Consider the following 6,534-nt stretch of genomic DNA (forward strand, 5'->3'; position numbering starts at 1 on the left):
GATTTCTAGCTTGAGAACAGATGTGGCAGTAATAAGCCCAAGGTGTGGCTAGAAAAAGTGAACTTGGTGTGATAAACCACAGTTACGTTTTACCGGGGTGGGCAATCACTGGGCCATACAGGGTTAGATTTTTTTTCTCGTCTAATAATAAAACCTTAATTTAAATTAAGGTTTTTTAATTTGCATTTTTTGTTTAGTTGTGTCGTCTTTGACTAATATTTAAATTTGTTTAATGATCTGAAACACTTAGGTGTGACAAACATGCAAAAAAATAAGAAATCAAGAAGGGGGCAACCACTTTTTCACACCACTGTATATACCTGTGCACGTGCCTTACTCAGGGTTGACTTGACTCAAAGTTAAGTAAACTGATGGGCACCACCTGTTCTGAAACCGAAAACCATCAGTAGCACAGAGCTTAGTAGGTCTTCTCCGTTTTCTGAAAAGGGGCCCAGTCAAACTTTTTATGATCATCCTTTCAGGTACTTTTCTTCAGCAACACCTGGCTGCTTTTCCAATGGAAACAGCAAAGGTACCTGCAGTTTTACACATGCAGCTCTTTCCTTTTTAACTTTGATGTTTTTAAACCATGGACTCTTTTGTGTTTTTTTTACATATGAGGTTTGATTTGAATATTCTAGAATCTGGTGAAAGTAGATCATTTTTCTTGTTTGCTGGTATGTAAAACCCTGGAATTGAAAATGCGTCTACTTTCTTTTAACATCACAACAGCAAATAACTTAGTTTAAAATTAAACTGTTAACAACCAGCAGAAACTAAGTATGGTTCAGTCAGTCCAACTAGAAACCAAGCTCAAACTCAGCAAACTTAGAATATAGTTTACAGTGCTGGTGGCTTAGAGGCTAGAGTGGGCACTCCATGTACAGGGTGAGAAGTAACAATGTACAAATACTTCATTACTGTAGTTTAATCGCTTTTTCAGGTATCTGTACTTCAGTTAAGTATTTATTTTTCTAACATCTTTTTACTTTCACTCCCTACATTTGAACACAAATATCTGTACTTTTTACTCGATACATTATCAAAACTGGCTAATTAAGATTACACATATCGATAATGACAAGACGTAAAAGTTGTAACAGAACAGAAGTAAAAACTGCACAAAACTGCGCAGAGAGCTGGCATCCAGTGGGAGAACGGTTTGCGGCAGAGAACAATATTTGTAGCGACATGGATGCAGACAATGAACTGGGGAATAATTCATGGCGAATGCATTCTGTTTTGCGCCAAATTACAAACCACGAGCTTCTGCCGTTCAAGAATTTTTTCATCAAATCTTAAAAAAACACTTACAGGTAAATGTTTGAACAAATGAGGAAAACTATCCTCTTTTGTGTGCCTAGAACTTTTTGTGTTTTCTAAAGTTATCAAATGAATTGTTTTTGTCTCATTGAAAGTAAAAATTATTTATAACTTTTTGCTTTTGTAATTAAGCAAAAGTAAAAAGTACAGGTACTTACATATACTTAAGTAAAGGAGTTCCATTAGTAATTGTACTTTTATCAGGTTTTTTTTTTACACAGATATCCGTACTTTTACCTGAGTATGAATGTCAGTACCTTTGCCACCTCTGTCCACATGCCAAGGCTGTTAGTTATCACCACAGCTGTTATAAATATATCTGGTTTTAAAAACACAATTTGCAAATAAAAGGTAATGATCAATCTTTAAGTCAAATTTTGACTTTCATAATGATTGTTGCACATTTGCATCAATATCCATAAAAACCTAAATGTATGCAACATTAGTAAGCTATGCTTATAGTACAACAATCCCATTCACTTAGCTTAACTGTGGTCTGCTGCTTCACAAGAAATTCCAGAACAGATAGGAAACAAAGTCATTGACATCTATCAGTTAGGAAAGGGTTAAAAAGCTATTTCGTAGGCTTTGGGACTCCAGTGAACCACAGAAAGAGACATTATCTAGAAACATGAAAAAGTGGAAAACTTTCCCAGGTAGCAGCCAACCAACCAAAGTTACTCCAAGAGCACATAAACGACGCATCCAGCAGGTGACAAAAGTAAAACCAGAACAACATCTAAAGCACTTGCCTCAGTTTAGGTCAGAGTTCATGATTCAACAATAAGGAAAAGAGTCTAGGCAACAATGGTCTCCATGGGGGAGTTTCAAACCCAAAATCACTGTTGACCAAAAAGAACATAAAGGCGTCCCTGACATTTGCCAAAAAACATCTTACTAATCCCCAAGATTTAAGAAAAATATTCTGAGGACTGAAGAGACAAAAGTGCTCCTTTTTGTAAAGTGTGTGTAGTGCTACATTAAAACTAAGACAGTATTTCAGATAATGAGCAGAATACTGAGAGAGGTGGTAGTGTGATGGTCTGCAGTATGGCCATGAATTTTGTTCTCTGGCAGAAAACCATGAAGGAGAACATCCAGCCATCAGTCTTTTGTGACCTTGAGCTCAAGCTCACTTTGTTATGTGTCAGGACAATGATCCAAAGCTCACCAGTAACTTCACCTTTTAATGGTTCAACAAAACCAAAGTGAATGTTTTAGGAATGACCCAGTCAATGTCTGTGGCATGACCTTAAACAGGCCATTCATGCTTGAAAACCCTTCAGTGTGGCTGAATTAAAAACAATTCATCCACACTGGAGGCTGTTTGTGCTGCTTCACACTAGTTGTGGTGGCAGTTGTTGCCATCACAACTACGGTAGTTATTAGGTTTAGGGTGTGAGTACTTTTTTATCTTGCACCAGGTTGAGTTAGATTTTTACACTTAATAAATGAAATTATTATATTAATACTGCCTTTTGTATTTGCTCAGGTTCTCTCTCTTATAAATTAAAATGTGTTTGATGATCCAGTTTGAAACGCTTATTTGTGACAAAAAAGCGAAAACAGAAGAAATTTGTAAGGAGACAAATACTTTAGAACTGTGGAATCCAGCTTGTTTCAGGTTGAGTTCAAATTCATCTAAATTATTCCTCTAGACTCAAATCATATAATCAGATTCTGTCCAAAGTATTGTATAATATAGTCTGATTAAATTAATCATTGAATTCCAGTTAGCATAAAGTGATCAGTCTAAGGAAGGCCAGCTTGTTGTTGACTTTCCAGGCGTCCCTCCTCCTGAGCAAGCATGTGGCAACAGTGAAGAAGAACAACTCCCTTTCAGCAGGAAGAGAGCTCCTGCCTTTCTATGTGGAGTATGCAGATTTTCCACCTGCTTGTGTAGGTTCTCCTCACCATCCACAAACTTAGACGTTAGATCACTTGCTCACTCCTAATTGTGCCTAGGTCTTCGCACCTTATACCCTACCTCTCTATTTGGCTGCTGAGGAGATAAAAGTACTGGGGCTGATTGGTTCTGATACCTTGACGTGAAACTGGATGTTGTGGTTCATCTTGCAGCCAGTATCAGTGCAGTTATTGATTACTCTCTGTGTTCTTGGCATACCAGGTAAATGGACTGAATGTGTTTCTGAAGGCTACTCTTCCCACTGATCTACATTACACAACTGTTTTAACACTGACTGATGTTGTATGGCATGATTGCTTACTGTATGGTGAGATGTTGCCATAGTTCCTTGAATAAATGTATTACATACTGAAGTTTCCTGGTTAGACTTCTGAACCAAAAAAACATAACATTTTCATCAATCCAAAAACAATTGAAATCAAGTCCCATGTTACACACAACACTGCTTAATTATTACATAGAGGTAATGATGATCTTGTCATTATGTCAGTTTAAGCACCATTCCTGCACAGCGTACCTACAGTGAGAAAACAGTGTTATCATATGTATTGGCAAGCATATATAGAAACTTACTTAGGATCCAGTTCAGATTTGGTTCCAACGCTGACTAGAAATAACTTGATTAGGGCCCAAAAGAGCTTATAGTGCCCCTTACAGATAGTCTTGGTTATACACCAAACAACATCTTCTGCTGCTTGAATGTAATGTTCTACTAATCATGAATATTTCCCATAATTACAGAAATTTGGACTTTTTCCTTAGTATGCTGTGCTGTAGCAATATCACAGCTGATTCTGAATTTACTGAGTTTATTGTTTTCAGTGGATTTTGTGAAAAGACCCAAAAGAATGATCATTTTTCACACTATAAGACTATATACTCATAGAGTATAAACTGTGTTTATGCTGTTTTTGACAATGTCACATGTGCAGCTTTGAAAATTAAACACCACGTTGAACATTTTTGAGTTTCACTTGAAGTCAGCGATATCCCATTCCTATCCTCAGGGTTTAATATATGTTCACCCTGTGTTGCTAAAATAGCTTCAGCTCTTCTAGGAAGACTTTCCAAAAGATGTTAGAGTGTAGTATGGTATATAAGATAATGCTTCCAGAAGCACATTTGTGAGGTCAGACACTGATGTTGGAAGAGATGTCTCCATTCTAATTCATTGGAAAAGTGTTTTGTCAGGCTGAGGTCGGTGTAGACCAGTTAAGTTCTTCCACTACAAACTCACTCATCCATATCTTTACGTTGCTTTGTATCCAACACAGTCATGATGGAACAGGAAGGGTCCATCCCTTGACCCATCTCACAAAGTTGGGAGCATGTAATTCTCCAACGTGTCTAAGTATGCTGCAGCAATAAAAGTTCTATGAAAAGGAGCAGCAGCTATCCTCTGAGCTTCCTCCCACCTCGAGATGACCAAGATCCTTATCCAATCTCTGAAGCTGAACGCAACCACCCTAAAGAGGAACATTATTTCACCCATGATTCAATTCAATTCAATTCAATTCAAAAATACTTTATTAATCCCAAAGGGAAATTAAATGTTGTTATAGCTCATATTATGAAGGTTTCCTCAAAGAGCCGTTGTAGATGCTGATGACTGTGGGCAGGAAGGATCTCCTGTAGCGCTCCGTCTTACAGCAGATCTGAAGAAGCCTCTGACTGAAGACACTCTGTTGTTGTAGGACAGTCTCATGAAGAGGATGCTCAGGGTTCTCCATAATGTTCTTCATTTTATGAAGAATCCGTCTTTCCGCAATGATCTCCAGAGGTTCCAGAGGAGTCCCCAGAACAGAACCAGCCTTTTTTATCAGCTTGTTGAGCTTTTTTAAGTCCCTGGCTCTGATGCTGCTTCCCCAGCAGATGATGGCAGAAGAGATCACACTTTCCACAACAGACTTATAGAAGATATGCAGCATCTTGCTGCAAACACCAAAGGACCTAAGCTTCCTCAAGAAGTACAGTCTGCTCTGTCCCTTCTTGTAGACGTCTTCACAGTTGCATCTCCACTCTAGTCTGTTGTCCAGATGAACACCGAGGTATTTATACTCCTCCACCACCTCCACTTCTTCTCCCATGATAGAAATAGTTTTTGACTTATTCCTGTTTCTCTTAAAATCTACAATCATCTCCTTTGTTTTAGTCACGTTAAAAATGAGATGATTGTTTCCACACCATGCCACAAAGCGGTCCACCACCTTCCTGTACTCAGCTTCTTGTCCATCTCTGATCCACCCCACGACTGCAGAATCATCCGAGTATTTCTGCAGATGACAAGAGTCTGTCTTGTACTGAAAGTCTGAGGTGTACAGAGTGAAAAGGAATGGTGAGAGTAAAGTCCCCTGTGGTACTCCTGTGCTGCTGACTACCTGGTTAGACTCACAACCCTTCAGTCTCATAAACTGTGGTCTGTTTGTCAGGTAGTCTTTAATCCAGGAGATCGTTGAGGCCTCCACCTGAGTCTTCTGGAGTTTCTGACAAAGCAAATCAGGTTGGATTGTATTAAATATTCTGGAGAAATCAAAGAACATGATCCTCACAGTGCTACTGGCTTTGTCCAGATGACAGTGGGTTTGTTGAAGCAGGTGTATGATGGCATCTTCAACTCCAACTCCACAGCAATAAGAAAACTGAAGGGGTCCTGATGGTTTACTGTTTGCTTACTCAGGTGGGCCAAAAAGAGTCTCTCTAGGACCTTCATGATGTGGGATGTCAGGGCAACAGGTCTATAGTCATTGAGGACTGATGGGTGAGTTTTCTTTTTCTTTGGTACCAGAACAAGACAGGAGGTCTTCCACAACACCGGAACTTCTTCTGGGCCAGGCTAAGGTTGAAGAGGTGCTGCAGAATCCCACAGAGCTGCCCTGCACAGACCTTCAGGACTCTAGGGCTGACATGATCTGGACCTGCAGCCTTATTCCGACTTAGTCTCTCCAGTTGCATATTCACCTGACTTCTTGAGACACACAGGTGGAAGGGGGAATCAAAGGAAGCACCAGCATCTTCTGATATGGTTGAAGGCAAACATGTAGAAGTAGAAGGGTCTAGGGCTGAGGTGGAAGATAAAAAATGTGAGGTGTTACTGGACAGCTGTGGGTCCTGTGGGTCAAAGGAGGGTGGGATGTCTGACTGGCTGTGAGCAGGAGAGGAGGATGCTGAGCTTGTTTCTGAATTGAACCTATTGAAGAATGTGTTCAGTTCATTGGCTCTGTCCAGACCTCCATCGGTCTGATCATCCTTCTGCTTGAAGCCTGCGATCTTCTTCATCCCTGTCC

The sequence above is a fragment of the Girardinichthys multiradiatus genome, chromosome 23 (genome assembly GCF_021462225.1).
Source record: "Girardinichthys multiradiatus isolate DD_20200921_A chromosome 23, DD_fGirMul_XY1, whole genome shotgun sequence".
In the NCBI taxonomy this organism is placed as follows: Eukaryota; Metazoa; Chordata; class Actinopteri; order Cyprinodontiformes; family Goodeidae; genus Girardinichthys; species Girardinichthys multiradiatus.